The following is a 19194-nucleotide window of genomic DNA, read 5'->3' on the forward strand; positions in this document are numbered from 1 at the left end:
GAGACAGAATTAATAACAATCGCTCTACACCGCGCGTCCCCCGTGCCTCATGGCCGCAGACAAAACACACGTGAAGGCAACTATAGGCAACTGAAATTTATACCCGATAACCGATTCGTTTGCCGATCGCACTCGCGAAAGTACTAGACTTGCCGTGCGTGGGAAAAAAAAAAATGAGAAACAACTCGCATTCTTGTTTATGAACGAAAAAAATCTCTATTCTTAAAGAAATTATTTTTACAAGTCTCTATATAAAAGATACACTTCTCTATCATTTTCTTAAAGAGTTTTACATGTGGGGTTTTGTTAAATACAAAGAATAATTATAAAATTGTATTATTTGCATATTATTGAAATATAGGAAAACAAATAATTTGTAGAAACAGAAAAGATTATATATATCCTCCATATTTTGTAAAATACGTTCGCAGCTATATATACCATATATTTGGCAATAATATTTGCCTACTAATGCTACGGATAAAAAGTAAATTACTGAAACTACGCAATTCCTATTATATGATGATCTCAGCAAATTCATTAGACTAGACATTATCTGTCGTATACGTCCGAAGAAGGCTGCCGACCCATAAACTTCGATCTCAAAAGATCGTAGTTCCGGAAAAAAGTGGCGTCATTAAAAAAGAATAGGGAGCGCGGATAAAAGGAAAGAGAGAGAGAGAGAGAGAGATCGGTAAAGGGAACAAACCAGCGACGGAGTCATTGTGCCCGTCTTCTTTTACGATTTGGAAGTTAATTTGCACGCGAGACGTAAGCTTCGAAACGTAGACGAATCCGGATATAGCGTATACAGTCGAATAAAGCGCGAACAGATGCAACGAGGGCAATGTCGCGATGGCTCGTAAAACTTTTACGTGGCAATCTCTTTACTTTTTCGCTTCTCTCGCACATAGGGCCTCTTCTTTGTGATCGATCTTGTCTCCGCGTTTCTCTCCGCGAATCTATCTCTTCGATTATAAAAGTTTCCAAAAATCATAGATATCGATATAAAAAATCCCCGTCTTTTACATTGATTTAAAAAAAGAACCAAGCTTTATATAAATAGAATACGATTTTTCATCCATTAATATATTGATATTTGCTCGTGAAACTATTGATTTCAAAAATCTAGTGTATTAAATATATTTCCTAAAATAATTTTTTCTTTTTATAAAATTCGATGAAAATTTTAATTTGTAAAACACAAAAAAGAAACGGAGAATAAATCAAATCACATCGATTAATGATGTTAATTGCATTCATTTCATTATACAGATATTTTTTTACCCATATTAAGTTAGCCCCTCCACCAACGCCAAATTAAATCAAATACATCAAATAATTTAGTGCTAATTATGTGCTAATTAGTTGCCGTAGTCCGAATTTTGTTGCTCAAACCGTTTAGCAGGAATTTACATTCAAAGTGGGGGGTGCTAGCTTGACATTAAGCCAGCCCCCCCCATAGTGAAAAAAATATAAAGCTCGAATCAAAAAATAAAATACACTAGAATTTGTTGCTATTTTGTTGCTCTAAAATAACATAAAAATATTTTTAAAAAAGTATATTAATTAATTAATACCACTATATACTCAGTCTCGCCGCGCCGTACCATTCACTTGCGCGAAGTAAAAGTAAATAAAAAAATGTATCGCTCGCATATATTTGGTACTGAAATAATCTGTGGACAATATACTGTCGAAATATATGAGAAACTGAATTTGTTGCTCGTCTTAAAGTATTAAAAATCGATACTTTGTCGCCGCGGACCCTATACGACGCGCTATTATATTATATAAACTAACTAAAAGAATTTGTTGCTCGCATGTTTTTGGTATTAAAATAATCTGTGGACGATGTACTATCGAAATATATAAGAAACTGAATTTGTTGCTCCTCTTGCTTTTTTAAGAATGACGCGTTAAAGATATATGTTAAGATTACAGAGTGATCAGAGTTAAATAAAATGTAATCGTATTAATGATGATTTCGAATGCTAATAAAATAGTAAAATTAATGCGCTCAACGATTATAATTATGAAATCATTAATAATCATCAATGATGAATAATAGAAATAATCAAGGCAAAGATAATATGGTCAGTTTTAATTCTAAATATTTATATGATTATCAGATTATAAATAATTAATCAAAAACAACTCGATTTTTCAATACCATCGTTTCCGTAAATTAAAAAATAAATTGACATGCATATTGTTAATTTCGTTAATGCACATGTTTGATAATTTTCATTCTCTAAAAATGACGCGTTAAAGATGTTAAGATTACAGAGTGATCAGAGTTAAATAAAATGTAATCGTATTAATGATGATTTCGAATGCTAATAAAATAGTAAAATTAATGCGCTCAACGATTATAATTATGAAATCATCAGTAATCATCAATGACGAATAATAGAAATAATCAAGGCAAAGATAATATGGTCAGTTATAATTCTAAATATTTATACATGAGCTATAAATCATTAATAAACCCCCCCCCCCCCGATTTTTCAATACTATTGTTTCCATAAACTAAAAATTATATTGACAATTTTAAATGTTTAATAATAAATTCTACTGACCGACCGATGCACCGCCCTTGCATGTCTCACTTCTTTCCGCATCTGGTCATCGCGAGATCCTTTCCGTTTCCGGTTGCTCCCTTCGCTTCAAATTGAGACGAGACAGTCTATCAATTTGTCCACTCATGCATAATCACTGTTCTCATAATCACTATTTCACTCGTAGTCCAAAATCCGCCATATGCAATGACGCGGTAAAATTATTTCCATGCCGATTATAAACATGAAAGAACATATAATCGCGTATTAATAACGATTTTCCGTGATTCTAATCGACATTCCCGATACTCACGACATCCACTTTATACACGGGATAAACTTGTGATGGATAAAAAAAGGCGAGAAATACGGAAAGAATATTTCAATCTCGCACGCTAATGCAATACGACGGTTACTGTAACGGTTACGGAAAATTTAGGCAGGTTGAGTAGTAGTAGATGGGGAGGGGGGGACGCGTCGTCGAATATCCGTTCCAGGAAAAGGAGCGAGCGCGTCTCTTCCAAGAAATAAACCGTACGCGAAAAATCCTGCGCGAGATAAATCAAACTAGCTCGAGCGACGCTCTTTTGCGATCTCGATTTATGAAATTGTGAATATAACTCTGAAAAAAGGATTACATTTGAAAACAATATTAAAGAATATTAAAGCAGAAACGTGTGGAACGCGACGCGCTTATATTTTCAACGCAATATTATTATATACGACAGCGAGTAAATTATTTCAGCGCCTAAAAATATGTTAAATAATGTATTCATCGATCGTTGTATCGTATTATAAAGTCGATATATGAAAACTATAAATTACTCTCGATTCGGATATTTCGAATATTCGTTCGGATGCGAAATTCATTTTCGATAGATAAAAGATGCGTGGGAAAAATCTTGTCGTTTGCGAGTATATATATATCGAAAGATGCCTTAATCACGATTACACGGGTTAATATATTACACTCGGATAATCGCCTGTTATTCGATACAAGACCCCCCCGACACTCGTTCGTACGCGGATCTCACTTTCGACGGATAAAAAGACGCGAGAAACACGGAGCGCGACCGTAATTCGTCTTGAGACTCGCGCTTGTGCGAAGAGACTGACACGATTACGGAAAATTTAGGCTGGACGGATAGGTGAGGAGAGGGGAGGACCGCGTCGCCGAACGTCTCGGTACAGAAGCGTTCGAAAAAGTTGGATGAAAACATTCAGATATAAACAAAGAAGCGCGGCTCGAGAGAAAGAGAGAAAGAGAGAGCTTATATTACAAAATCTCGATCAATTTTCATGGCGAAACGATAATACAACGAGAATAATCGTTGAATAGAATGTGTAAGATTCAAGGAGGAATATATCTGAAAAGCAGCTCACACACCACATATGAACATTCCTAATGAAATATCGTCTGAAAGTAGATAAAGGCACGTTTTGTTTTGACATCGGATCCGCGTCGCGCACGACTATCTCGCGTTCCTTCTTTTTTATAGATTCTTATATATTTCGATAGTACATCGTCCACAGATTATTTTAGTATCCAAAACATGCGAGCAACAAATTCTTTTAGTTAATTTATATAATATAAGAGCGCGTCGTATAGGGTCCGCGGCGACAAAGTATCGATTTTTAATACTTTAAGACGAGCAACAAATTCAGTTTCTTATATATTTCGATAGTACATCGTCCACAGATTATTTTAGTACCAACAACATGCGAGCAACAAATTCTTTTAGTTAATTTATATAATATAAGAGCGCGTCGTATAGGGTCCGCGGCGACAAAGTATCGATTTTTAATACTTTAAGACGAGCAACAAATTCAGTTTCTCATATATTTCGACAGTATATTGTCCACAGATTATTTTAGTACCAAATACATGCGAGCGATACATTTTTTTATTTACTTTTACTTCGCGCAAGTGAATGGTACGGCGCGGCGAGACTGAGTATATAGTGGTATTAATTAAATTATATACTTTTTTAAAAATATTTTTATGTTATTTTAGAGCAACAAAATAGCAACAAATTCTAGTGTATTTTATTTTTTGATTCGAGCATTCTATATATTTTTTTCACTATGGGGGGGGGCTGGCTTAATGTCAAGCTAGCACCCCCCACTTTGAATGTAAATTCCTGCTAAACGGTTTGAGCAACAAAATTCGGACTACGGCAACTAATTAGCACATAATTAGCACTAAATTATTTGATGTATTTGATTTAATTTGGCGTTGGTGGGGGGGCTAACTTAATATGGGTTATTTTTTTGTAAATGATAATGGGCCATGTAAAAAAATATAGTGCAAGGTATGTAATATTTATGAAGAATAATTGATATATTAATATACAAAAGGATAATCGTGACATGGTTCTCCATATTACAACGAGGATTAAAGGCAAAGCTGCTTTTGTGGCGCGGGGAGCAAGAATAAATGATGCGGGAATAATCACGGATCAGGGCACAGAAAACGAAAGTCGTTTGAAAAGGTTGCCCGGCATCTTCCGCTTTCAAATCCATCGTCGGTCATTATCGCTCTTCGGTGATCGATACTTCGAGCCGTTCGACGTCCTACTTTTTCACGCGCGGCCATGTTGCTTTTATAGATTACTCACATCATTACGCGAAAGCCTCGAAAGCACTATTGGGTCGATACCTTTCGCATATTATTAAGCCTCTTTCTCGCTCGAATAACTACGTCGCTTTTTTATCTCGATGTTGAAACCGAAGCTTGTCGCTTTCACTGGCGCTTGTGAAAAAAGAAATAAACAACAAACGCGTTCATATTATAAAGACAGGATGTGAGAAAAAACTTACAGAGTAAGGAGACTGTTTCGATAATAATTTTTTTTTTATATATATCTAGTTTACGAATAATATTTTTTTGTGCTTCGCAATACGAATTGTTTTCATTGAAATCTTATTTACGATAATCCAAGTTCTATTTCCGTTGCAACGGAACAAATATTCACGCAATAGCGGAGAAAGATTAAGAATTTTTAATTAGCTAGTTATTCGATCGATTGTTATCACGTGTTATTCGAATCGTTATTCGAATGATTTTTTCATATAAAACTTTTCGTAACATATCATCGCAGCTATTAAATATAAACAACATTTGAATACAGATTTATTAATATCAATGGATGAAGCAAATCTAATCAACGCGTCCCTCGGCGCGGTAAAGAAGGGGAAATGTGCCGTAACGTACGAAACTTTCAAGACTTTCTCTACATCTTCCTCACAACTCATGCACACGCGATCCTTGTTGAATCACTCTCGGACTCGATAGTCTTACGTTTTTTTCTTTTACGCTAAAATATTGTACTTTCACGGTCGTCGTTCAGAACCGATAACGCTGCTTATTCATAACCGTTTTCACGCGTATATTTAAAGAACGACGAATATCACTACAGAATTGATATGAAAACATATATATATATCAATAAACAAGTTAATATGTATTTTCAGTGTACTAATTACAGTATTATTATTATAGGCTAATTCTGCGTGCATGGATTAAAAAATTACGAATTTTTCGAAACTTGATTGTTACGTTACAGATCAAAATAATTGTACCCATTAGGAAAGAAAACATTTCCGATAAAAAAAAAAAAAAAAAACCTATTTAATCATCTTTAACAGATTCGATAAAGATCCTACACGGAACATGTCGGTTATTTCACAAAAGAAAGAGCAACAATGTCGTAACAAGGGATTGCGCATATAGAGACGCACGTGGTCCATCGTTATTACAAGATGAAAGTGCGTGTCTCTCGATCGATCGACAATCGCGACCTTTCGGTTCACACAACAATGGCTATTTAAGCTTACGCCTATATGTACAATATGTATGCGCGTATGTCTATGCGCACTGTATCACGGCGGAATAATAATCTTGCACAAGAGCAGAAAATAAAAGAGGCGCTTATTTAGGGATGGGCACCGGCATACATACATACATCTCTCCTCGCACTAGCCCGTGAGAATAACGTAAAGAGAAGGAGAGAGAGAGGGAGGGAGGGAGGGAGGGAGAAGAGATCTTTACAAAGCTATGTAATAGAATAATGGCGCGCGCATAGCGCATACGTAGGTACGTACGCACGAGATGAATCACGCGCGGATTACAGTACGGAATGAAATTACTGGTACTAATGAATCTCGCGCCGCCCGCTCTGCACCGGCGCAAAATTAGTAGTCGTCCTCGACATGTTGGCGGCGTGAAATTTTAATACGACGCGCTTTAAATCCGCGACGCACCATTCTCTCTCCCTCTCCCTTCCTTTCTTCGAATGCAATCGAATAGCCATCTGTCTATTTTACGTATCTTCCAAGCGTACATACGTCCATAAATGGCAGATTACAAGTATTTATATTATTACGTGCCATTAAAAATAAATCTATCGTTAAAACGAATCGTTAAAAATATAAAGATTAACCCTTCAATCGGTAATCTTGAAGCTTTTGAATAATACGATACATTTTTTTTTTTTTTTTTAGAAACTGCGTATAAAAATTTTTTGACGTATACGAGGAAATGATTTCACCTGTTCATCTCGAGATATGGGACGATCAATTTGCACGAAAATAATTAAGAATATTTATTGTATATGTGTAATTCGCGTATGTGTTCTATTTTGTTGTTCTCGTTATTATCACGCGCGCTCTCTTTTATTATTATAACCGGATTGCGTTCCGTAATGATCCCTCTTGATTATCGCGACGCGTTTTCGCAATAACAATAATGACGATTTATTAAAATACGCGTCGTTAATTATTATCACAGATAATCGCGGAGGCAAACGCGATCGCTTTGCTCGCAGTTAAACATTCATTCGTACTGAAATTCTTAATGTCGCCGATTTTCAACATCATTCTTCGGAAACACCAATTACAACGCTGTTGAAAAATTCCGCGTTCTTGTGTAATATTCGCCGAAAGTGAGTTAACTTTGACGAAATGCGAGACGAAAATTTAGTAGACATTTTTCTTAATCTCTATCGGAGCATGAGAAATTCCTGAAACGTTTAAAAAATATTTATATTTTAAACGCGAATACAGATATATCTCATAATCTGATGACGTATGATATTAATCCCCGCTAAATGAAAAACGGATCATATGACATAGGATACGGACGCGTGGAGATGAAAAAAGAATTGTCCAGGGAAAATCGAAAAGAAGCAAACGTAATAAGCTGCGAGAAAGGGGGAGGGAAAAAAAAAATTTTTTTTTTTAATCGACGCGTATTTTGAAGTCAGTTTGTGATAAAGATCACGGTAAATCATGTCTAGGCTGCGTAGAAAACGGAAAATCGAGAGAGAACAAGCCATTCCATCAACACCGAGTGAAATATAACGGCTACGAAGCACAAATTAAATATCCTCATAATGCCGCGCTCGCGTGTTGGTGTATTAAGCTCGCAATGGCCGAAGCCTCCGGCTTGGCTGCGGGCCAAACTTTGCCGACCCGCCAGATTTGATGCCTAAAAAGGATCGTAAATTTATCTCATCGCGCGTCCGGCCCACATTTGGCCCCGCGTGCGCGAAATAAATAGAATTCCCAAGCTTTATGGCGGCCCGTGAGAGCCTTATAAATCTTGTCGCTCGCGCCCGTGCTCCGCCATCGTTCGTATCGTTCTTTACATTTCGGGTTATGACGGGATGCTGCGCGCCCGGATGCAAGGTTATCGCTCGTTGAAAGATATTTTAATACGCGCCACTATATATTTTTTGTTCCGCGAATTTGTCGCGTAACGCGCTAAAATTATTACGATACAAACGAGATACGGAATCTCGATTATCCGAATTAACTTAGACAATACTATGTAAAATAATCAAAGGATATTTTGTACGAGAGAATAAAATGAAAGAATATTTGATATATGGTATAATATCCCGTATATTTCGGAAATAAAATTAAAATCTGAATATGAAAAGTAAACACGAAAATTCAATAACACATAACAACGCAGATATAATTTCTGCCAAAGGTATGAAAAAAGTCAACTAATTAAAATTTTATACCATTAAGATCTATAATATTATCCACGATCTAATTACAATTTATTAAATACATGCCATCGATATTGTCTCCCTGAAAAAATTCTCTGTTCACGCGAAATTTATCGAGCCGAGCGCGTAACATTTTATAGATTATAAAATCAGTTCGACATCTTTGTAATACCATGTGGCGTACTTAATCGCCAAAAATTATCGATCACGTTATCAAAGAGACGGCTTGTATCACGTGTAAGAAGATTTTTATTCTCCACTTCACGCAACACGTTATATTTTCATATTCGCGTTGAAGGCATTTCCGAATACGATATAACTGAAATGTTTATATGCCTGTTTTCCAAAGAATCACGAGCCTCCGCCGAAATGAAAATTTCTCGTATTAATAAATACGTAACAAAACCCGGGTTTGCATGACGCGAGCTTATTTTTATTTGTTAAAATGGAAATCCACGCATTGCTCGTATTTCGGGCGTCGAAATGTAAATCCCGGAATCAGGGCGAGTTTTCTGTCAATAGCATTTTTAATGATCAAACACATTTGGAAAAGTCTCACCGAATGATATCTGCGTATGACGGACGTACATAGATTAATACAAGCGCGCATATGACGCGTCAAACACGCGGCGAATACGGCATTGGCAGCCGCGGCCTTTTTGATCGAGTTTACAATTACACGTCACCTGTCTCGCGCGGTGCATTATCGGGTCTCGTGACGTATTGCGCTGTATCCTGGTGGGCCGTTAACACCGGCCGAGTTCGTTCATTAATAACGGAAGCATTATTAACAGCCGGGTGTACCGGAAATATTACCGATAATCGGCACGCAACTCGAATTTGCTTCGCAACGTGTCACAGATGTTTAAGTTTCGGTCATAATGTATACGGATCATGATTTTTAAAGATTCGCGCAAAGCGAGTAGCAATATCAAAGAGAAAAGAAATTTTCTCCTTTAACGTACATTATTGACGCTAGTTAAAATATTTATACAACATTCTACGTATACGCGATTCACACAATATAATACGTATCATATATATCATTATAAAAATCATCTTTCGATTTATAAAATTCTTAAATCTGATTGCATCAACAAGTTACATTATATACAAGTATACAGATTTGCCTCGTTTCTTTCTAAATTATGTAAATATTAAATATGCTTGTGATATAGAAAGCAAAAGAAGATATATATACATATATATATAATTGAATCTAATAAATATTAAGTAGCATTGAAATGCAACCGATCTTATCTTACAAATAAAAAAAAACTATTAATTTATATTCTTTACATTGCAATACTTGCTTTACTTTCGCAAATTAATTGCTTCTAGAATAAATCTTCGACAATATAAGAGTTATACATATTAAATACATTCAAGTATAGAGATAAATTACATTTATGATACATCAAGAGCAACTTGACATTTTGATTTATACAGTAATCTGTTTGATCGCGACAGCAAATCATTCAATCGTTGTTAATGAACCCGAATCGTTAATTACGGTCGAGAGAAAAAAAGGAAGGGCGGGGGAGAGAATCGGAGATTCTAATGGCAACTTTTGATTCGCCGGAAAATGGCGATAAAAGTAAAACAAGCGCCAGATAAAAGCGCTCTCGTCGCTCGTATGCGGAGCGCGGATAAACAATTTCGCGGAACAAATTTTAATTGCAATTACTTCACGTCCGTATCGTCGCCAGAGCGTGAATCTGCCGCGCGACACACGTAGTTTTCTGCGTGCGTGCGTGCGTGCGTACGTGCGTGCGGGTCTGCCTACTGACGTGGGTTAAACCGAAAATTAGAGAAAACAAGATGGGTAACATTAATTTCGCTCAGGTGCGTACGTCACCGGACACGATCGTAGATTGCACGGAGTAAAATGATTCCCGCGACGATCAAGAATCCAGAAAATCGAGATTAGAAAACGGGCGGCAAAAACCATGATAATATTCCAAGCGTTCAGTTCACCTCCCGGCATTTTCTAAATCGATTAAATAAAAAGTGCGTATAGAAAACGTACATCGATGTTAAGGCAAAGCATGCGTGCGAAATTTCGACGTCGAATCTTTTTTTCCATTCCGCTTTTGCACTACGCTTTCGGTTCCTTTCATGTCCACGATGAAAATACAGCGAAATATACAATATATATAAAAGGCAGCTATTTTCGCATTGTGACACGCCGCGTTGCACGCGCCGCGTTAAAATAATTAAGCGTTTGCCCCCAGCACATTTACTCATCGATAATAACTGATGTTAACGTTATACTATTACGACCGATATACGGGAACGGCGTAGCGATGCATAAAACAGCCTACACGTTCACCCATGAAAAATCAGCGAGTTAATCTGCTTTTTATCCGCTATCGTGCACATGGAGACACGCATTATACCGATTATACATTAATATAAAATTATTTATACTCTCTTTATTAATATTATTATATTCATTATATTAATATTCTCTCATAATAAAACATTTAAATTTAAAAAAATTACGAGTTATACATACGCATACACATAAGTAGAATATGTACGTCGCGTCATTACATATTACATTGCACAATTACATTAATATCATGTAATATCATTTTATACGCATTACTATCATTAAAACAAATTTCATTTTGAAAAAAAAACGGCGAATTGTATTCACGCTCGAATTATTTTGCATTATATTCACTTGTACTTTTGTGTGTGTGTGTGTGTGTGTGTGTGTGCGCGCGCGCGCATGCGTGTAACCGCAGGCATCGTCGTACGTTAACGATGGCATTCCGTTTTGTAACGGAACTCCTATTGTAATTAAATTGGAACTGCGGAAAATGATAACTGACCTGAAATTACGAAGCGTTTGCGCATGCATTTGCGTAGGTTCGAAGCAAATACGAACTCGCCAACGGACGTAATCATACTTGTAACGCTCGCCTATTCTCGAGGGTTTGCACATACAATATAGTTAGGATTCTGCGGTCAGGGTCCTTTATTCGAATCGTCTGCGCAGAGCGGAATTCGGTATAGGCTCCAGCTGACACCGAATTTTACAAAATAGCAGACCTAATATCGTAAGGTCACGAAAAGTTAGCCGACCAAAAAGCGAACAATAAAACTTTTTATATCATTTAAAATTCACCTAATCGTAACGAAATTATATCGAAATTATATCAAAATTGTTAATAGCGTAATTATAAACATCGCGACGGAATTATCAATGTGATAAAAGCATAAAAGCAATTAAAAAAAAATATATATATATATATATAATCACTAATGTCCTTACATACATAAATAAAAAGTGTCTCGTAGTTGTTAATTTTTATTAGATGTTAATAGCAGAGTTATCTCTCTCACTCAGTCAGATGACTATGTTATACAATAATTGTCACGCTATTTGAAATAGCTATAAAAAAAAAAATATTCTGTTATAAAATATTTTCTTCTTCCAAGAAAGAAATGTGACTTAAATATTTTTTTCTCTATTTTATTATAATTTTTTCTAAGCTAATCATTTATATATTTTTTAAAAACTTTAATTGACATACACTTTGATCTCGATATGAATGCTTTCTAATTAAAGAAATGCGATACGAGTATCGAGTCAAAGGGTTACGATATAAGCCGAGGCCGACAGAATAGTGGAGGGAGCTTATTTTTAGACCTTTAGACGGACATGACAAATTTACGTAGACGAGCCGACACCTGTCACAAACACGAAATATATCGATTTACCGTGGACTGTGGACTTTTCTGAAGATATAGACATTCGATTACCTCATGGAAGAAATAGGCGCGCGGCAACCAGTTATAAATATAGTATCCGATAAAATCCCGAATGACACGCAATATTAATGTAATTTTTCGAAGACACGCATACAAGAATGTTGCATAAATCTTACCGCTGTTATATTATTGTATTATACATATGCTATCGTTTATTTTTGTTAGACACAAACTAAAGAACGAAATTTATGGATTTTCGACTCTAGAAAAACTTTTACAAGCGAATATTTACACGAAGCAATTTGAGATATCAAAAAATTTATATAAAAATCTAAAAGTTTAAACTGTGTGTATAAATTTAATCTAATCTAATATATAATCTAAAAATGAGGCTATACGTGTGTACATACGCGGGAAACTTAATCATGCACAGTGGAAGGGAAGTACGACGCGAACAGTCACCGCAAAATTAAAGTCTCTTGGGAAATGTGGAAAATTCCACGACATTAACTGCGAGTTAACAGCTCGATCGATATACACGAAAATACAATACATAGCTGTACCTTTATTGGATCCTTATTAGAGCTCGCATTTTTATACATACGACGATCTGTGTTACATAATAATCGTAAAGAGGTGAGATATATCCTTAGCGATTTAAATATATTCATTAATAAATATATGAATTAAATTAAGAATTTTTTTTCTCTGACGTTCAAGAAAGATTATTTAATTTAAATATTATCTATATTATAAATTATAAGATACAACAATCATAAATGCAAACGAAAAGAAAACAGAAAATCTGTAAATCTTGCAAATAATACTGAAACCAATATTAAGATATAATAGTTATCAACGAGTAAAAATATTTAACTTATGACGGCTCATGAAGTGAGTAACATTATTAAACCATTTATAAACACGCACTCGTATTTAGCGGAAATCATATGGTAATAGGAAAACGTCAAACAAAATATAGCAAACATGAAATTTCATCAAACTCCAACGTTTCTAGAGAACCATTTCATCCCTCAAAATATTTATAAAATTGTATTGTGAATAAATTAATTTCGATATATAATATTTAAATTTATTATAACAAAACTATTTCGAAAAAAAATATGTACGATTTGTATCTTTCTCGAAAATTTTAATTTATTATATTAAGTCGTATTTAAGGAAAATATATTCAAAAAATTATGAGTAAATTTTTATATCACTATAAAAATATCTTAAATGATATTGTGTAATTTGAAATGAGACCTCGGATATAAGGACAAGTACACTGTATACATGAATATAAAGAAATGAATATATTTACCGACGAATGTCAATGAATTCTGCGGTAATACGAGATACACCGCGACATATATGAGATATGATATGCGGGCTTACATAACGCGAGCGAAACAGTCGCGGAAGAAGGAGAATAAGACGGAATAGGACGATTGGAAATGGGAGATCGTGGCCACGCGTCGGGAAACCAAGCCGGTGAGATTGATGAGTCCGTAAGTGAAAGGATCGAAGCGCGCGGAAAAGCACTTGGATGTGCAGAAAGAATACTTTTTTCAAATTCCCGAGAATAAAACGCAAACGCGCGCGCTCTACCAGATGTAAAAAACTTGACAGAGTAATTAAGCGCGCGAGTAATTACTCCGATCGCATCGATACACGATTTTCTGCCGCGCGTGTTGGCGAGTTCGACGTTTTCGGTTAGAGGATCAATGAACGCAAGAAAGAGAGAGAGAGAGAGAGAGAGGGAGGGAGAAAGAAAAAAGCCAGGGCGAAACTTTAAATTCGTCAAGGACAAAACTGCTTGCTCTGTTTGTGAAAATATGCTACGTAGTGAAATAATAAGAACGATAATTTCACACTTCATTTACAGCGAGATTGTGATATGATGAAAATTTGTTTGTTTGTTTCAAGTTTTCCAAATTATTAAACATTTAATTGAGAAGAATAAATTTCTCCGAAATTGGATTGTGTATAATTTATCTAACTATTAATTACATCATTTTAATCTCACTTCGCCAAAAATATCTCAAAACTAATTAAAATAATATTTATTTCTCCATGCATGACGTCCACGGGATTGAATCAATTATTTAAGATATATGTAGAATAAATTTCTAATGGAGAATAAAACGGAAGGATGATACGTTACACGTGGCACGCGTTCAATCGAATTTCACGGCGCTCACTCGCACGAAATGCACGTCGCGAGAACGAGAATGGCGGCATTTTACGTGCAGTCCGTTCAGTGACGATATCAGAAGCGCTGCACATACGCATGACGAGCGGCAACGTCACGCGATTTTTGTGGGGGGGGGGGGAGGGAAATAATAAATAAAAATAGCCATCCATTTCCGGCCGCGACACGCGGACTAATGGCGCACGGCTTTTCATTACGACTACGCATCGTACGTCGACTGCCGATAGAGCTTTCACCGTCACGCCGTATTTTATAGGACAAATATAAACAAATATCGCTAGCTATAAATAGCGCGGGGGGAAAATGTCAACGTAATAACTCACGGATCGGTTTCCTGCGCGAATGCTAGAGATCGATTCGCATTATATTTCGAATCGCCGTCCACGCAACGGTCGTAAAAGAAATTTATTTATTTTTGATAAAATCAATAATACACACCGATATAATCTATCTCAGAATTAATATCTACACGTCAAATTTAATTACGTATCTAAATAGAAAATTCTGCCGCAAAATTAACCAATTATCCCTTTGGAAAAACATGCGAATCGGGCTCTGATCCCGTTTCTCAGAGAGAAGTCAGTTTAATAAATTGATACGACAGCTGGCTGGTACTCCTTGGCAACGGGAATCTATTAGGCACAACATTTGGCATCTTCGCGAACTCTCGCAGATTTTAACGTAATTACAAAAGGGATCTTACAAGCGACCGCAGGTCGTGTATGCTGACATGGATATCTTTTCATTGGTGCGCAAAAAGCCGCTCTCATTTACGGCATTAAAAGTGGCTTCGTTCAATAATAATTGCAGCACTCGCTCGTGAGATAAGATAAAAAATAATACATCGCGAAGCACATATACGTGATCAAAAAACACATGCATGATTTAATTAAACGATTTGATTGGAAATAACTTAGGATTGAACTATTAACATAAATGATTAATGCTATTCGTAGAGAGTATAAGTTATCACATTTCTCTCGATACATAAATTAAGAAATAAATTTATAATTGTGTATGTAGGGAATATATATATATATATATATATATTGTAGATAGGAGCCTTATAAAAAAATAACACAAGCTATATTAGCCATAATATAAATGATTGGAATATTATGCTCATGAAAAATAAGTTTCTTATATTTGATAATATATGTAAAAAAAAAAGAAAAACATAAGATATTGCGATTAATTGCTATCACTCTTAAGAATTACAAACGATATACTAAATGGCAATTCAATCGCAGTTCGACAGATATTTCTAGTCTGTAACAACGAAGTATGAATAATATAAAATAAATACTTAATAATGCTGTTAATAATTCATAGATACGTTTATATGTGATAGAAATAAGGTAAAAATATGTTTATAAATACGTAATTAGAATATAATTAACCGTTCGTAAGAGGTTAACGAATTGAATTACTGTGAACTTTGGGCTCATAGCTTTTGCTATATTTTCCTCGAATCGCAATATGATGTCAAAGTATATGAGATGTCAATTTTATGATTTTTACTCTTGTTACGCGACGTTGCTCAAGGCGAAAAAAGTCGAAACGAGCAAAGGTATCATGCACGGTGATTATTCGCGAATAGATATACGCGAACAGCGAGAAAATATCTCTTCTAAAACTAGTTATATTCTACGTGCACGCAAAGATGCATCTACTAAAATTCCGCTCGTTTTATCGGAATTTTGCCAAGAGCAACGCCAACTACGCACGTCACGTCAACAATTACGAATTCATTAAAAATCACTTTATGACGCACGATCGAGAAAATGAATCATCGATTAGCTCTTGATATTTCTAATATTTAGCTAAGTGTGTGTTGGTTTATAATTTCATATCAAATATATGAGAACTAACGCGTTAATTTATTTGCATAAATTTTTACGTGGCATGGAAAATATTGATTTACATTTAAAATGCTTAGAATTTTAATGAGAAAAATTGTTTCCAGATATCCAAAGATCCTCGTAAAAAAAAAAAAAAAAAAAAAAAAAACGAATAAACAAACTTACGATTATACTTCAGATTATTGTTCCTCTAAAAAAAAAAAAAGGCAATACTTTTTAATAAAAAAAAATCACATTATTCAAGTACACATATCATTTTCTCGACCATTTATTGATGTATAAAATTTAACCTTCAAATAAATCATTTTCTTTCTTTTCACTCCAAAATTAATTCTTAATACCAAGCATGAATTATAGAGCAATACGTAAGATTATCCATGTGTTATATTTGTCACATTTCATAGATACTTTAACAATATAATATAATTTTAACATTTTCGACATATATCCCGTACAAATGATTTAAGTTTTTTTTTTTTATTATTATAAATTAAAAAACGTATACGTTTCGGGCGCTGATGGAAGACATACTCGTCGCGTAAAATATATTTCAACGGAGATAACATAAAAACAAGTGAATATGCTCGGTATCTAAAGATTAATTTCGAATAAAATGCAGTCAGCTCCGGCGTGGGGAGAAGAGCGGAATCCACGGTGGGAACCAGCGCGGTCGCGCCGGCGCTGACGACGGCCAAGAGAGGGAAACAAAGATTCTGGTACTCACGAAGCCAAACACGTCTCGCCAAAAACTGCGAAGGAATCCCGTATTCCGAGCCGGGCGGGCGGGTTCAGTGGTCGGCGGCGGCTCCTCGACAGGCGTTACATAACTCGTCGGGGTGCCGAGGCTGCGGCAGAACTCGAGGCAGAGCACAAGGACGGGATGCGCGCAAGGATAAGTTCCGGCGATCGTTGCCAAAAACATCAGTCAAGCGTCGAGCCGTGAATCTCCGCGCGGGGAGTTTACGATCTCGCGCGCGTGACTGCTCGCGATATCGTAAGAACGCTCGTGAAACATCGACGACGGCGACATCGAGGTGAGAATGCGAGAGGGAGCGACGGATAAAGAGAGAGAGAGCGACAGTCGTGAGTCCGGTGTGCGACGATTGCACAATGATGGGCCCTTTAAACGAACCGACCGGTCGACCTCGTGGGATTTAAATGATCGCAGAGGAGTACCGTTACACACGCGCGTCGCGGAGTAGAGGAAGGGGGGGGGGGGAGAGGAGGACCAAGCGCCCCGGGCGATTTAAAGGGCCAGCGGCGGCGCCGCGCCGAACTTGGTGACGCTCGCGTCACGCGCGGATCAGTCCATCGAGTCACGTGCGAGCGAATCAAGTTGGTTATAATGGGATTAAACGCGTTACGAAAAATGCGCCTCTTGTCGCGAGCGAAAGACGCTACATCGCGACACGTTACAATACACACGTATATATAACGTATTGTTGTGCGACACACCTGCAACGTCGCGCGACGAGTCTGCGAATACGCGGACGCTCGAAAAAGCGCGCTACGTTTATAATTATGGCGACACTCGACGCGAAATGTGTAACGCGATCGCGAACGATATATACCTGCCGATCGCTACGCGTAACTCCTCTTCCTTTCGAATTCAGTCGTTTTGAATTTTCGCTCCTTATACGTCACGAGAACACTTGATTTCGTACTCGATCGTGCGATCGTTTAGTATCGTCATTTGTTTGGTCGATTGTGTCAGTTTCTCGCACCTCCTATCGTCGCTCCGCGCGTATTCACCTCTTCCCGAGATTTGTTTACCAACGAGTCTTGGTCGACCATTTCGACCAACTGGTTGCTCGCGTGTCGCGATCGTCGGCGCGCATAACACAACACGGGCCGCTGTCGGTAGGGCGCATCTCGTCTCATCGAACGAACGACGACCGACCGGACGAACGAACGAACGGGCTGTCACTCGCGGCTGTCACGACACGAGAGAGAGAGAACGCGACGATACGACTCGCGGACGCACAAACACACACACGCGCTCGCGTCGCCGTGTCGTCGTTGTTGACGGGCACGGCCGTATCGTCGTACGTATTCGCGCGTGTACGGGACACGAACCACCGCGCACAGCATCCACGTTCCACCATGGGGGATCCGCGACCGACCGCGCCACCGCCGCGTCGAATCAACGTCCGCCGGCGAAAGTAGTGCCGCGCATCGCCGAAACTGCGAATCGCGGAACAAGGCGGGCGCGCGCGCGCGCGCGCGCGCCCCCGCGTCTTCGGAAAAATTCACCGACCGACTTGGACGCGATACGCCAAGTTATATCATCGCGCGTAATATGTCGTCAAATCGTTATCGCTAGATATCGCTATCGATTATAATCAAGAGCGAGTTTCGCGGAAATAATCGCGGACTCTCGCGTACGAACGGACGCGCGAACCGCGCCTCGACTTTGCGTTAAGTCATGCGTGAAGACTGCCACGAAATTCGGATTTCTTAGCAACGTCGAACTGATGCTACTTCTCGCAAGACTAAGAACGCGTTATACTTCACTCCGATGCCGATTTTATCAAATATATTAAATTTAAACCGGGTCAAGGGCATATCTATCTTCTCGTATTCCCGGTTTGCCAAAATCGAAATAAAATTGATTTTGCGGCAAAAAATTTAAATCATGATCGCCAATATGCAAGCGATGTTTAAATCAGTTATTGTATAAAAAATATGTTATAATTTTTTTTACAATTCGAATCTATATATCGGAATAATTTAGATTTTAAATCAACTTGAACCTTGAAACTTTATCAATATAGTAGAGAATTTTAATACAATTCTCTTGTAAAAACGCATTAAAA

At 37.1% G+C, this 19194-nt stretch overlaps 1 protein-coding gene across 1 annotated transcript in view; it reads right to left on the reverse strand.

Moving 5' to 3' along the window:
- The window catches only part of LOC138941807 (zinc finger protein 541), a 356780-nt gene extending 337687 nt beyond the window's left edge, over positions 1 to 19093 (reverse strand). Inside the window, exon 1 of the mRNA XM_070311688.1 lies at positions 17103 to 19093. The gene's annotated coding sequence lies outside the window, so the exon portion shown is untranslated. The remainder of the gene's footprint in view (positions 1 to 17102) is intronic.
- Positions 19094 to 19194: the final 101 nt, after the last annotated feature.

The sequence above is a fragment of the Polyergus mexicanus genome, unplaced genomic scaffold (genome assembly GCF_030449975.1).
Source record: "Polyergus mexicanus isolate NDT 795.1 unplaced genomic scaffold, iyPolMexi1.0 SCAF_2, whole genome shotgun sequence".
NCBI lineage: Eukaryota > Metazoa > Arthropoda > Insecta > Hymenoptera > Formicidae > Polyergus > Polyergus mexicanus.